The sequence below is a fragment of the Hypanus sabinus genome, chromosome 3 (genome assembly GCF_030144855.1).
Source record: "Hypanus sabinus isolate sHypSab1 chromosome 3, sHypSab1.hap1, whole genome shotgun sequence".
In the NCBI taxonomy this organism is placed as follows: Eukaryota; Metazoa; Chordata; class Chondrichthyes; order Myliobatiformes; family Dasyatidae; genus Hypanus; species Hypanus sabinus.
In genome coordinates this window covers 138,071,106-138,087,116 of record NC_082708.1, presented here as the reverse complement: position 1 = coordinate 138,087,116, position 16,011 = coordinate 138,071,106, and the positions used below count along the sequence as shown (strand labels likewise).

Sequence of the window (16,011 nt, the reverse complement as noted above, 5' to 3'; positions counted from 1 at the left end):
AAGTTCCCTCTGTTCTACAGCACACCCCAAGGCCACATCATTCACTGTGAAGTCCCTTGCCCCTTTGTTTGACTTTTCAAAATGCAAAACTTATTTAAATTCAACACCATTTACAATTCATTTGCTTAGTTAGGAGCTAATCCAAATCATCCCACCCCCACAATAATTTTTGATAATCTTTGTCACTGACTATAATACCAACTACTTTAGTGTCATTTGTAAACATACTAATCATACCTTGTATATTCTCATCCAAATACTTTATATAAATCATGAACATTTGATCCATGTGGAATACCACACGTTGCATGCCACCAATTTGAGAAACAACTTTTGACCATTGCCTTCTGCTTCCTCCTACCAAGCCAATTATGTATCCATTTAGCTAGCTCTCCCAGGGTCCCATGTCATCTAACCTTACAGACTAGCAAATGACATGGGGCCTTGTCAGAGGCTTTGCCAGAATACATACAGACAACATCTGCTGCCTTGGCCTCATCAATCCTCTCGGTTACCTCTTTAAAAATTTCAAACAGATTTGTGAGACATGATTTCTCATGCACAATGCTGTGTTGACTATTCCTAATCAGTCCCTGTCTATCTAAATGCTAGTAGATCCTGCTTCTTTGTATCCCCTCCAGTATCCTATCCAATCTCATGTTTACTGGTCTGCAGTTCCAGACTTGTCACCATACATTAGCCACCCACTAATGCTCTGGAATTTCACTTGTGACTATAATAATGCAGATATCTCTTCAAGGGCCTCCATTTTTTCTTCTCTAGATTCTGACAAGTGTCAAAGATTCAGCTGGTTATGTCCTAGGGATACCAAGGGTTCTGGTTCAATGTGAAAACTAAATAGAAAAGAAGAAAGCAAGATAAGAAAGATATAAAGTAATGCTGGGCAAATGGTTTAGGAAATTAGAGTAGGCTGGATAGGAATTTACATAAAATGCAAAAAGAAACATCCAATATTAAATTTATGTATTAATTTATTTAAAGCCTGGATGAGATCAGTCAGAGTAAATGAAAAGTCAAAGTAAACAAGTCTTAAGTGGATAAAATCATGAGTAGTCAGTTTAAAGTGGACAAGATGGATTAAATCCAAATAAAAGCTTTCTAATTGCACTAAACATAATTTATTCTGTGATGAAGAAGGAGCAGCTTGGGCAAAAACGAAAATGGTCAGTGAAAGTTGTAAGTGGAGTGGGCAGAATCAAATGCACAAAATGGCAGATGACATTTTAGAAAAACACACCAGGCAAACTAAATCGGAACTAGGTCAGACTCAGAAAATAATTTCAAACCATTTATTAAATCCTTCCAGAAAAGTAGTGATAATCCTCAAAAATACAAAAACAATTAAGAATTTAAAACAACATTACTTGAATACCACAGAGAAGTGAAAACAGTGGCATTTTTATAAGCTTCCAAATTTTACAATAACTGATAGTATTTCATCCCAAATCAAGAATCATTGTTCCATTTTACATGTCCCTTCAGCTACGACTTCTGTATAGAAACATAGAAAATAGGTGCAGGAGTAGGCCATTTGGCCCTTCGAGCCTGAACTGCCATTCTGTATGATCATGGCTGATCATCCAACTCAGAACCCTGTACCTGCTTTCTCTCCATACCCCTGATCCCTTTAGCCACAAGGGCCCTATCTAACTTCCTCTTAAATATAGCCAATAGTATATCTCTGACTTTGTTTGTTCCATTGTAGACAGCTTTAATATTACCTGACTAGATATACTTTTCTTTCTTTGCTCATTACTGAATGAGAACATTCTTCGCAAAGCCAACATTTTTTTGCTATCCTTTTAATTGATGCTAAGCCATCATTTTGGAGCATTGTAAGGCTTTAACTGTAACTATTCCCAAAGTGTTATTGAGCAGGGTGAACTAGGATTTGGACCCAGTGATAATGAAGGAGTAGGGATATACTGTATCTCCAAATCAGGACTGTATGTGACTTGGAAGGGAACCTTCTGGTGGTGGTTAGCCAATGTGCCTGAAACTTTAGAATTTCTTGTGACATTCTGTGAAAATAGACTAGGAGATAAATATGCATTTTACTGTGCATTGCAGAAAACTCCCATTTTGGTAAAGGAAATCTGTCCTTTGATAATGATACAAATCATTATCAAAAACTTTGAGATACATGCGCAGATGACCTTATGGAAAATCAATACAGACTATTTTCTATGAACACATCTAGATAGGAAATTCACTAATGAAGTAGATGAAAATAGTTGGATGTGAGACAATACTTCATGCAACTGCAATAATCACAACTCTCTTCATTGGAACAAGGTAAAATTATAGCTATTGTGGTGTTTTCTTTTGATGCTATTTACTTCAATTTACCATGTTTTCTTGGCATCACACTTGGTCAGACACTGGTTTGCTTTCAAGGATTATCGCTCACACCTCACACCTGAAGTTTAGGTCATTGTTCTGTGACTGTGCAAAGCCTGCTTGAAGCAGGTGAGTACTTTAGACAGCCAAAGAGAGAGTTTGAAGTTATCAGTGACCTCTCCAGCAATCAGAATGTATTATGTGTTAGTAGACTGGGATGGTTTTTCTGTCAGGATGTTGCTGTCTTAGCCTGGCAATCTCAGTCATCTTTTCTTTAGGTCTTAGTCTTTAAGTGCAGGTAAACTCTTAAAAATCTTTGTAGTGCTCGGATGTATGGTCTTGTTGTATTCTTGTTCTCCCAATGTGGAACATCTAATGATTAAGTGCCAACCATTCCACATTCCAAAAGTGTTCTCCTCCGTAATCCTGACCACATTTTACATGCTGCCGAAAGTTGATGCTGAACAAGCTATGTTCAAGGGCTCATCAGATGATCTGATCAAATACACCACAGTTGTCACAGACAAGTATTTCCCAACAAAATCATTCAGAGTCTTCCCCAGCCAGAAACCCTGGATGAACCATGAGATCTGCAAATCTGCTAAGTGCAAGATCAGTGGTGTTCAGGTCTAGTGACCAAGTAAGACAGAAGAGGTCCAGGTGCAACCTCTGGAAAGCTATCTCACAAGTGAAATGTCAATTTTGGACCAAACTTGAATCACTGAAGGATACGTGACAGGTATGGCTGAGCTTGGATGCTCAGTAAAATTCAGTAAAGTTGTCCCCTCTGGTTCAAGAGCCTGATGGTTGATGGGTAATAACTGTTGCTGAATCTGGTGATGTGGGCTCTGAGGCTTTTGTATTTCCTTCCTAATGGCAGCAGTGAGATGAAAGCATATCTTGGTTGGTGGGGGTCCTTGATGATAGATGCTGCTTCCTGGCAATAGTGCTCCTTGTTGATGTGCTCAATAGTAGGAAGGGCTTTATTGATGATGAACTAGGCCATATCCACTCCTTTTTGTAGACTATTCCATTCAAGGGTATTTGGTTTTTCCATATGAGGCTGTAATGCAACTAGTCAATATACTTTCCATTGCACAAAAATAGAAGTTCGTCAATTTTTTAGATGACATGCCACCTTTTCACAAACTTCGACGAAAGTAGAATGCTGTCATGCTTTATTTGTAATGGCATTTATGTGTTGGGACCAGGTCCAACCTTCTGAAATCTTAACACTGAGAAAGCTAAAGTTGCTGACCCTCTCCACATCTAATCCACTCATGAGGACAGTCGCATGGACATCCGTTCCCTCATCCTGTAGTCAGTAATCGGCTCTTTGGTCTTGCTGATATTGAGTGAGTGTTTGTTGTTCTGGTACCAATCAGACAGATTTTTAATCTCCCTCCTATATGCTAATTTGTCATCGCCTTTAATCTGGCCAATGACTGTGGTAATGATAGCAAGTTTAAATATAGCATTGGAGCTTTGAAATTTAAATTTATTCCACTTATTATTCTAGGGCTGGTAACAAAGCTTAGAAGTTGAAGACTTAAGTTCAAACATTGCTGGCACCTTTAAGCCACAGTCAAATGGCAGATAAATGGCCAGATTATTTACCTACAGAATGAAAAATATGAATTGTTAAACCCATTACAAATAAGAAAATCAAACTTTTGGTTAGGATAGTGCATCATTTGTGACAAATATCCAAAGCAAATGAATGTTGTCATGTTCTTTATACATACCGTGGGTTACTGATAAAGACACATATTCTGGAAGAACATAACTAGAACTTTTATTTAACAGCAAACAGCAATTGCGTCTTAACATACAAGCTTCTTGATCATTCTGTCATTTCTGTGCATGCTCATAACTCCATCCATTCATGTTCTTACATGTGACATCTGACATTGCCACATCTTTCTTTCTTTAAAAAGAAAAACAATTAGCAACATTAATAAAAAACAAATGTTTAATTTAACATGTCTCTATCAGTCTCCCTGGGGATTTATGAACACGAGTAGACCTTCTAAGTGGTTCACACAGTTCTTGTGTTTCATTGTTATTTTCATGTTTCGTCTGATCTGCATCAGTTAACTGAAACTCTGAAGTTGGCTCTTTCTTGAGGTTTTTGCGATTTCTTCTTAACACTGCTCCTTCTTGTACCATGTAAGATCTAGGTTGTACTTCTTCAAGTACTGTGTCCATGTTTTCATTTTGTCTTGTATCCTCACTTCATCTCCCTGGTGCAGTTGAGCTAATGCTTTGCTTTGTGTTCTTTTTTCAATCTTTTCACTTGTTCACTTTCCTCTGTTCTCAGAAGGCTCTCATTTATTGGCAGATTGGATCTCAAATGGCATCCGATCAAGAGCTGAGCAAGTGAAAATCCACATTCAAGTGAAGTACTACGATAGGCTGACAAAGCTTTATAAAAATCACCTCCATTATCTTTTGTTTTCTGCATCAGTTTCTTGATAATTCCTGCTGATTTCTCAACTGATCCATTGGACTAAGGGAAAAATGGACGAGACATTGTATGAACAAAGCCCGGTTCATGAGCAAAATGTCTCATGCATTCAACATTGAATTGTGGACCATTGTCTGTGAAAACTTCATCAGGTACACCATGTCTGGAAAAAACTGATTGCATGCATGTAATTACATTCTCTGCTGTTGTTCTGCCCAAACCACACACTTCAGGATACAAGGAGTAGTAATCTGTTATGAATAGGTAATCTTTGTTGTCGTTTACACCTACTTTCTGATCAGGTCTCTGGGGACTGGGATGTGGATACAGTGGCTCCTTAGGGTTGCTAGGTTGGTATTTAAAGCATATTCAACAAGAAGGCACCAATTTTCCAATTTTTTGATTCATCCTGTGCCAAAACATAACTTCCCGCACCCTTCTCTTACACTTTTCAATACCTAGGTGGCCTTCAAGAATTTTCCCAAGCATTTCTTTTCTGAGACTTTTAGGAATTACAATTCTGCTACCTTTGTACAGTATTCCATCCAAAACAGTAAGTTCTGATCTGTGGTTCCAATAATCTTGTACTACTGATTTACAGTCATGCCTATTATCTGGCCATCCATCCATCACTACTTGTATTACCTGACTCAGAATTTTGTCCTTCTCTGTCTCTGACGCAGCAGTTCCAACTTTTTGGGAGCAACAGGTACTGTTTCTATGACCATATCAATAAATACCTGAACATCAATAACATTCCTCTGACTGTTTTTTGTTGTTGGATCCACAGCTCTGGGAAGTGTGTCAGCTGTGTACATGAATTTTCCAGATATTCAATGCATATCTTAGCAATTTGATTATCATTCATTGAATTTGCAAAGGACAGTCACTTAAAGGTTTGTTAAACAATGCAATCAAAGGCGTATGATCAGTTTCAACATCAATAGATTGCCCTGACACAAACTGATGGAATCTCTCACAAGCAAGCAATTCTTTTTTCAATTTGGGCATACCTTGTTTCTCGATCAGATAATGCACAAGATGCATATGCCACTGGTAGCCATTCCTTATCATGTTTCTGGAGTAATACTGCCCCTAAGCCTGCCTGAGATGCATCACATCAAGTCAAGTCAAGTCAAGTCACTTTTATTGTCATTTCAACCATAACTGCTGGTACAGTACATAGTAAAAATGAGACAACATTTTTCAGGACCATGGTGTTACATGACACAGTACAAAAACTAGACTGAACTACGTAAAAAAAAAATGCAGAGAAAGCTACACTAGACCACAGACCTACACAGGACTGCAGAAAAACAGTGCAGGCATTACAATAAATAATAAACAGGACAATAGGGCAAGGTGTCAGTCCAGCCCCTGGGTATTGAGGAGTCTGATAGCTTGGGGGAACATAGTCTGGTCATGACAGCCCGAATGCTTCGGAGCCTTTTCCCAGATGGCAGGAGGGAAAAGAGATTGTATGAGCAGTGCATGGGGTCCTTCATAATGCTGTTTTCTTTGCGAATGCAGCGTGTAGTGTAAATGTCTGCAATGGCGGGAAGGAAGACCCTGATGATCTTCTCAGCTGACTTCACTATCCGCTGCAGGGTCTGGACTTTCCTCAGCCTTCGCAGAAAGTAGAGACACTGCTGGGCTTTCTTTGCTATGGAGCTGGTGTTGAGGGACCAGGTGAGATTCACCAAGAAATTTGGTGCTCTTAATGATCTCTACCGAGGAGCCATCAATGTTCAGTGGGGAGTGGTCGCTCTGTGCCCTCCTAAAGTCAACAACCATCTCTTTTGTTTTGTTCACATTAAGAGACAGGTTGTTAGCTCTGTACCAGTCCGTTAGCCGCTGCACCTCCTCTCTGTAAGCTGACTCGTTGTTCTTGCTGATGAGACCCACCATGGTCGTGTCATCGGTGAATTAGATGATGTGATTTGGGTCTGCCATTTTGCAGCGCATGGAGTAAGACGCATTTTATAGCAGCTCCACTTTTTTTTATATTTTACATCCCACTGACAGATTCCTTTTAAGTATGCTGATTTATTACTTCTGCTGAAGGTTTTACGATTTAATTACGATGGCCAGAAGTCGATCTGGTATTGAACTGAGAAGCGGCAAGACTTTTCCTGAAACAGAGCAATCTGAATAAATAAAGAAATCAGAGGAACCCGTTACTTTAGCAGGAATATTTTCTTCAATACAAGATATGAAGTTTGAATTTGGATCGCTCAATACTAAGATTGATAAGCTGACAGACACCAATGGAAAGCTTGAAAAATCTGTCTTTAATGTCCATGAATCTCTGAAGAATTTGGACTTCCAATTTCAGACTCTTAAGCAGACTACAAATCGAATTGAGAATGAACATGAACAATTCAGGCAAACTATTAAAGAACAAGGAGTGAAGATATCTTTGATGGAAAAGAAAATTAATGAAATTACCTCGGAACTATCTAAAACGAAGAAACAAAATGATTGATTTAGACAGTAGAGCATGCTGGAGGAATCTGCGTATACTAGGATTGCCTGAAAATACTGAAGCTAGTGATCTGTTAAAGTTCTTCTCAGATATGCTGTACTCACTTTTTAGTGAGATCCTGGAAGCTAGCCCTTTACTCGATAGCATCCATAGAGTTTCATTTCGTCGTTCATCTGAATTGCTTCCTCGACCAATCGTTCTTTGTTTGCATTATTATACAACTAAAGAAGCCATACTTCAAGAGGCCAGAAGAAAGCGAAAGATAATTTTTAAATCAACAGAGATTCGTATAGTCGAAGGTTTTCCTCCTGAGATTTTTGCTGAAAGAAGAAAATACCGAGAAGTCATGAGCGAGATGTATAAACTAAATTTACATCCATTTCTTCAGTATCCAGCACAGCTGATAATCTTTCCTGAAGGGTCTCAGTCACAGGGAATATACTCCCCCAAGAAAGGATGGGTGTACATTAAAAATCTTAAAGTTAAACTGATTGCTGAATAAGTAATTCTGATATATGAGATGTTTATAGATGCCCTGAGTAAAGTTTACTCTATGCTTTTTGAATCTCTGGTATGGGATGTGGCTGATTAATGTTTTTTACTCAATAATAATCAATATATACTTATAATTGTTTTGTAGGGAAATCTTACAGTATTACACTATAGAGGTCCATATAGGACCTGCCGTGAACTACTATTCTTATTTTTTTTGTTTGTTTCAACATTAATATAGTTTTAGGTTTGTTATATATATATATATATATATATATAGAAGACAGATTTTAAAAATTCATAGATCAGATAGAACTGATAGATCCTTATGAAATTAATAAGATATTTATGGATTTCCACTCTAACCTTTATGAAACTGAATTCTCTGACAATATTATTAACATGAATAGATTTTTGCAAAACTTAAATATACCTAAAATTTTGACTTAAGTTGTTGATATATTAGATGCACCTATTAAACAACAGGACCAGGACCAGATGGTTATATGGTGGAATTTTACAAGACTTACCACAAAATGCTTATACTCCATCTTCATCAAACATTTACTGATTCTATATCCTCTGGGGATCTTCCAAAAACTTTTTATGAGGCATTAATTTCATTGATTCCCAAAAAAAGGAAAAGATTTATCAGAATGTGCATCCTATAGACCTATCTCTTTACTGAATGTAGATTTTAAAATCCTCTCTAAGATTCTAGCCAATAGACTTGAGAAGATTTTGCCTACTTTTATCTCAAATAATCAAACTGGATTTATTAAAAATAGGTACTCACATTTTAATATTTGAAGACTGTTAAATATCATTTATTCCCCCTCAGTTAAAGAATCTGAATGTATTGTATCTCTGGATGCAGAGAAAGCTTTTGATAGGGTGGAGTGGCCTTGTCTGTTTCAGGTTTTGAAGAGGTTTAATTTTGGTCTGGGATTTATTTCCTGGATTAAACTGATTTATCAAACCCCGGTGGCTGCGATTATAACTAATAATCAAAAGTCTCCTTATCTTAGATTATATAGGGGAACCCGTCAGGGTTGTAATCTCAGTCCTTTATTATTTAATTTGTTTTTAGAACCTCTTGCTATCGCTCTTAGGGATTCTAATTCTGTGCAGGGTATTGAGAGAGGTGATAAATTACATAAGGTTTCATTATATGCAGATGATTTATTAGTTTACATTTCAGATGCCAGGAAATCTATTCCTTTTAAGTTATCTATATTTACAGAATTTAGTATTTTCTCTGGATATAAACTCAATTTACATAAAAGTAAATTATTTCCTATTAATAATTATTCTGATTATTATGATCAAATTCCTTTTAATATTGCTAAAAATTATTTTACTTAGCTTGGTATTAAAATTACTAAAAATTTTAAAGACCTATATAAGTATAATTATTCCCCTCTAATTGAATATACTCAACAAGCGCTTTCTAAATGGTCGCCTATGTTAATGTCATTAATTGGTCGAAGAAATGCTATAAAAGTAGTTATTTTACCGAAATTTTTATATACATTTCAAGCAGTTCCATCTTTTGTTCCAAAAATATGCCGAGTTCATTGCACCATGGGTGGCTCTGTGGCATCGGAGGGCAGGAAAAGGAGTGGGAGAGCTATAGTGATAGGGGATTCAATTGTAAGGGGAATAGATAGGAGTTTCTGCGGCCGCAAATGAGACTTCAGGATGGTATGTTGCCTCCCTGGTGCAAGGGTCAAGGATGTCCCTAAACGGCTGCAGGACATTCTGGAATGGGAGGGTGAACAGCCAGTGGTCGTGGTGCACATAGGTAACAACAATATAGGTAAAAAATTGGATGAGGTCCTACAAGGTGAATTTAGAGAGTTATAAGATAAACTAAAAATTATGACCACAAAGGTAATAATCTCTGGATTACTACCAGTGCCATGTGCTAGTCAGAGTAGAAATAGGAGGATATTTCAGATGAATACGTGGCTTGAAAAATGGTGCAAAGGGGAGGGATTCAAATTTCTGGGGCATTGGAACCAGTTCTGGGGGAGGTGGGACCGGTATAAACAGGACAGTCTGCACCTCGGCTGGACTGGAACCAATGTCCTAGGGGAAGCGTTTGCTACTGCTGTTCAGGAGGATTTAAACTAATCTGGCAGGGGGATGGGAACAAGTGCAGAGAGATAGAGGGATGTAAAATGAGGGTAGAAGCAAAAAGCAGTAAGGTGAAAAATACAAGTGGCAGGCAGGCAAATCCAGGGCAAAAAGCAAAACGGGCCACTTTTCAACATAATTGTATAGGGACTAAGAGTATTGTAAAAACAAGCCTGAAGGCTTTGTGTGTCAATGCAAGAAGCATTCATAACAAGGTGGATGAATTGAATGTGCAGATAGTTATTAATGAATATGATATAGTTGGGATCACAGAGACATGGCTCCAGGGTGACCAAGGATAGGAGCTCAACATCCAGGGATATTCAATATTCAGGAGGGATAGACAGGAAAGAAAAGGAGGTGGGGTGGCATTGCTGGTTAGAGAGGAGATTAACACAATAGAAAGGAAGGACATTAGCCTAGAGGATGTGGAATTGATATGGGTAGAGCTGCATAACACTAAGGGGAAGAAAACGCTGGTGGGAGTTGTGTACAGGCCACCTAACAGTAGCAGCGAGGTTGGGGATGGCATTAAACAGGAAATTAGAAATACGTGCAATAAAGGAACAGTAGTTATAATGGGTGACTTCAATTTACATATAGATTGGAAGAACCAAATTGGTAAGGGCGCTGAGGAAGTGGATTTCTTGGAATGTATGCAGAATGGTTTTCTGAACCAACATGTCAAGGAACCAACTAGAGAGCAGGCCATTCTAGATTGGGTATTGAGCAATGAGGAAGGGTTAGTTAGAAATCTTGTCATGTGAGGCCCCTTGGGTAAGAGTGACCATAATATGGTAGAATTCTTCATTAAGATGGAGAGTGACATAATTAATTCAGAAACAAAGGTTCTGAACTTCAAGAAGGGTAACTTTGAAGGTATGAGACATGAATTAGCTAAGATAGACTGGCAAATGATACTTAAAGGGTTGATGGTGGATATGCAATGGCAAGCATTTAAAGATCGCATGGATGAACTACAACAATTGTTCATCCCAGTTTGGCAAAAGAATAAACCAGGGAAGGTAGTGCACCCGTGGCTAACAAGTCCAAAGAAGAAACATATAAATTAGCAAAAAAAAGCGGCACACCTGAAGACTGGGAGAAATTCAGAGACCAGCAGAGGAGGACAAAGGGCTTAATTAGGAAAGGGAAAAAAGATTATGAGAGAAATCTGGCAGGGAACATAAAAACTGACTGTAAAAGCTTTTATAGATATGTGAAAAGAAAAAGATTGGTCAAGACAAATGTACGTCCCTTACAGTCAGTAACAGGTGAATTGATCATAGGGAACAAAGACATGGCAGACCAATTGAATAACTACTTTGGTTCTGTCTTCACTAAGGAGGACATAAATAATCTTCTGGAAAAAGTAAGGGACCGAGGGTCTAGTGAGATTGAGGAACTGAGGGAAATACATGTTAGTAGGGAAGTGGTGTTAGGTAAATTAAAGGGATTAAAGGCAGATAAATCCCCAGGGCCAGATGGTCTGCATCCCAGAGTGCTTAAGGAAGTAGCCCAAGAAATAGTGGATGCATTAGTGATAATTTTTCAAAACTCCTTAGATTCTGGATTAGTTCCTGAGGTTTGGAGGGTGGCTAATGTAACCCCACTTTTTAAAAAAGGAGGGAGAGAAAAACCAGGGAACTATAGACCGGTGAGTCTGACATTGGTGATGGGGAAAATGCTAGAGTCGTTTATAGAAGATGTGATAACAGCACATTTGGAAAGAGGTGAAATCATCGGACAAAGTCAGCATGGATTTGTGAAAGGAAAGTCATGTCTGATGAATCTTATAGAATTTCTTGAAAGTGTAACTAGTAGAGTGGATAGGGGAGAGTCAGTGGATGTGGTATATTTAGATTTTCAAAAGGCTTTTGACAAGGTCCCACACAGGAGATTAGTGTGCAAACTTAAAACACACAGTATTGGGGGTATGGTATTGATGTGGATAGAGAATTAGTTGGCAGACAGGAAGCAAAGAGAGGGAGTAAACGGCACCTTTTCAGAATGACAGGCAGTGACTAGTGGAGTACCGCAAATCTCAGTGCTGGGACCCCAGATTGTTTACATTATATATTAATGATTTAGACAAGGGAATTAAATGCAGCATCTCCAAGTTTGCAGATGACACAAAACTGGGCGGCGGTGTTAGCTGTGAGGAGGATGCTAAGAGGAGGCAGGGTGACTTGGGTAGGTTAGGTGAGTGGGCAAATTCATGGCAGATGCAATTTAATGTAGATAAATGTGAGGTTATCCACTTTGGTTGCAAGAACAGGAAAACAGATTATTATCTGAACGGTGGCCGATTAGGAAAAGGGGAGATGCAACGAGACCTGGGTGTCATTGTACACCAGTCATTGAAGGTGGGCATGCAGGTACAGCATGCGGTGAAAAAGGCAAATGGTATGTTGGCATTCATAGCAAAAGGATTTGAGTACAGGAACAGGAAGGTTCTACTGCAGTTGTACAAGGCCTTGGTGAGACCGCACCTAGAGTATTGTGTGCAGTTTTGGTCCCCTAATCTGAGGAAAGACATTCTTGCCATAGAGGGAGTACAAAGAACGTCCACCAGATTGATTCCAGGGATGGCAGGACTTTCATATGAAGAAAGACTGGATCGACTAGGCCAGGGGTCAGCAACCTTTACCACTGAAAGAGCCACTTGGACCCGTTTCCCACAAAAAAGAAAACACTGGGAGCCGCAAAACCCGTTTGACATTTAAAATGAAATAACACTGCATACAACGTTTTTTTTGCCTTTATGCTATGTATAAATAAACTATAATGTGTTGCATTTATGAAATTGATGAACTCCTGCAGAGAAAACGAAATTACATTTCTGCATGCAACAAAAACATTTTGAACTCCGAAAAAAAGACGTTGGGTTGAAGGTTACTTTTAAGTAAAATACTCAACGTCTATTTGAGTCCTTGTATTTATGAAAAACGCCAAACTTAAATTTGCCGCCAGCAGCAAACCAAAAATAACGTCAGCCAGCTGTCAACCTGAAAAATAAAAGGACTATTTCACTGAACAATGAAAACATATGAATATACGTAAAATAATACGCAATTAAAATATTTATCATACTTCTTCAGGTTGACTCACACCTGACAATGCAGTCGTATTCAGTAGGGATGGATCGATGCTTAGGGGAGTGACCGGGAAGGATAATGTGTTTTTTTCCTCTCTGAACTCACAGAAGCGTTTCCCAAACGATGTTTGCATTGCGATGATTGCAGAATGTAAATACTCCGAATTTATCATGTCGTGACATTGTTTGAACTCTCTCAAATTGGGCAAGTGAGACAATGTGCCTTTCTGTAAATCTCTGGCAAGCAACGTCAACTTGCGCTCGAATGCAAAACATCCTCCAACATGTGCAGGGCTGTACGTCCTTTCCCCTGAAGAGCTGTGTTCAGCGTGTTCAGGTGCGCTGTCATGTCTACCATGAAGTGTAGCTTTTCCAGCCACTCTGGCTGTTCCAGCTCAGGAAAGTTGAGCCCTTTGCTGCCCAGGAAAGTTTTCACTTCTTCCAGATGCGCGACAAAGCGTTTCAGCACCTCCCCTCTGGACAGCCAGCGATAAAAACACGTTGTAGCGGTTGCTACACGCAGTCAGTAAACTGCAGTCAAAGATAGCTTTATTCGAACTAAACAGCCTTGCTTTTAAGCCTCCCTCAACCCGCCCCCCATGGGCGCGGATGCTGCAAAAGACACGTACTCACAAACCCCCGTAGGCTATCTCCCTTAGCCTGAACGCTGGCTAATTGTGAGCCGGTTCGGATGTGTCAGGAAATGCGTCGCCACAACGTCTTATTTAGATTGTACAAGATCACCATAATCTTCAAATTTAGATTTACATTTCAAAAACTAACAAACTAACATAAAATACATATTAATTAAATACTGACCATGTAGCGGTGTGCTACACGCAGCGCTAAAATTACGACACGGAGTCGGTAACTGCAGTCGAAGGAAAAAAACTTTATTCGAAATCTTCAGCCTCACTTTTAAGCCTCCCTCAACCTGCCCCCCCCCCCCCCCCCATGGCGCAGAGGCTCCAAAGCTCTGTGCTCGCAAACCCCCGTAGGCTATCTTATTGTGAGTCGGTTCGGATGTGCCAGGAAAAGGGTCGCCACAACCAATTATTTCCCAAAGCAACAGGGAGCCGCAGCACAGACGTAAAAGAGCCACATGTGGCTCCGGAGCCGCGGGTTGCCGACCCCCGGACTAGGCTTATACTCACTGGAATTTAGAAGATTGAGGGGGGATCTTATTGAAACGTATAACATTCTAAAGGGATTGGACAGGTTAGATGCAGGAAGATTGTTTCCGATGTTGGGGAAGTCCAGAACGAGGGGTCACAGTTTAAGGATAAAGGGGAAGCCTCTTAGGACTGAGATGAGGAAAAACTTCTTCACACAGAGAGTGGTGAATCTGTGGAATTCTCTGCCACAGGAAACAGTTGAGGCTGGTTCATTGGCTATATTTAAGAGGAAGTTAGATATGGCCCTTGTGGCTAAAGGGAGAGAAAGCAGGTACAGGTTTCTGAGTTGAATGATCAGCCATGATAATACTGAATGGCGGTGCAGGCTCAAAGGGCTGAATGGCCTACTCCTGCAACTAGTTTCTACGTTTCTATGTTTAATATTTTCTGATAAAATAGATTCTATGATCTTGTCTTACATTTGGAATAATAAAAGCTTCAGAGTGAATAAACTTCTATTGCAAAAATCAAAAACAGGTAGAGGACTGGTGCTACCAAACTTTAGATTTTATTATTGGGTAATTAATATTCATTATATCACCTTCTGGATTCATGGTATAGATAACCAGGATTGCCCTTCATGGTTACATTTGGAGGAGAATTTGGTAAGGGAGTTTTCTTTAGCTTCTTTACTAGGAGCTCCTCTCCCTTTTTCGTTCTCCAGGAAGGGTAGACAAGGTCTTAGTCCTATTGTTAAACATACTTTAAAAATTTGGTTTCAGTTTTGTAGATTTTTTGAATTAAATAACTTTGTTCTCTCTAGTAATATCTATTCTAACTTTTTCTTTAAACCATCAACTCTGGATAAGGCTTTTTTAATATGGAAAACTAAGGGAATAAAAACTTATTAACATTTGTTTTCAGAGGATTGCTTAATGTCTTTTTCACAGTTAATGGATAAATATGATATACCTAGTACAAATTTTTTTAGATATTTACAAGTTAGGAATTTTTTACGTTATTTTTTACCGAACTGTCCATTGGCTTATTTACCAAATTTGGTTTATGCTATTTTTCAGCTTAAATCATTTCAAGAAAGATTAATAGCTACTAATATATAAACAGTTAATGAATACACATATGACACCTAACGATAAGGTTAAACGTACTTGGGAAATAAAACTTCAACATTCACTTTCAGATGATCAATGGAGTAAAATTTACTATCTATTTAATAATTCATCTATCTGTGCACGTCACTCCCTAATTCAGTTTAAGATAGTACACAGGGCCTATATGTCAAAAGATAAATTTGCGCATATTTTTTCTAATATAAGCCCCGCATGTCACAGATGCAACACTGAGGTGGCTACTCTAACTCATACATATTGGTCCTTTATAAAATTAAATAAATTTTGGACGGATGTGTTTAGAATATTTTCAAAAGTTGGAGGTGTGGATTTATAACCCAATTCACTTACGGCAATCTTTGGGATTATTCCAGAGGAAACAGGAAGAATTCCTGCTTCCGCTCAACATTTGACAGCTTTTTCAACTTTGCTGGCCAGGAGAGCTATCTTGTTACTGGAAAGATTCTAATCCACCTACTGTTTTTAACTGGCTCTACTCCATTATGTTCTGTTTAAGTTCGGAGAAAATTAGAAGCCGGACATTTAACACACCTTTTAACTTTGAACAAGTCTGGCGACCCTTTATTCAATATTTTCATATGATTTAGTTTTTTTCTCTCTTTTTAAAATTTTTTTTCAGGAAAAAAATTTCTTTATCCGCAAAGGTTCAGAGATGACTGGAGGGATGTTTTCTTTCTTCATTTTTTCTAATTTTATCCTCAAAT

General features: G+C 38.6%; 1 protein-coding gene and 1 long non-coding RNA gene across 4 annotated transcripts in view; both read right to left on the bottom strand.

Annotated features, from left to right (window-relative positions):
• The window catches only part of LOC132391693 (general transcription factor II-I repeat domain-containing protein 2-like), a 226,475-nt gene that overhangs the window by 171,094 nt on the left and 39,370 nt on the right, over nt 1–16,011 (bottom strand). The window lies entirely within an intron of this gene.
• On the bottom strand, nt 6,007–8,550 carry LOC132390853 (uncharacterized). Its single transcript, XR_009511029.1, has 3 exons — nt 8,336–8,550; nt 7,418–7,633; nt 6,007–6,975 (listed from the first exon to the last, which is right to left on the bottom strand). It is a non-coding gene; the product is annotated as an uncharacterized LOC132390853 (long non-coding RNA).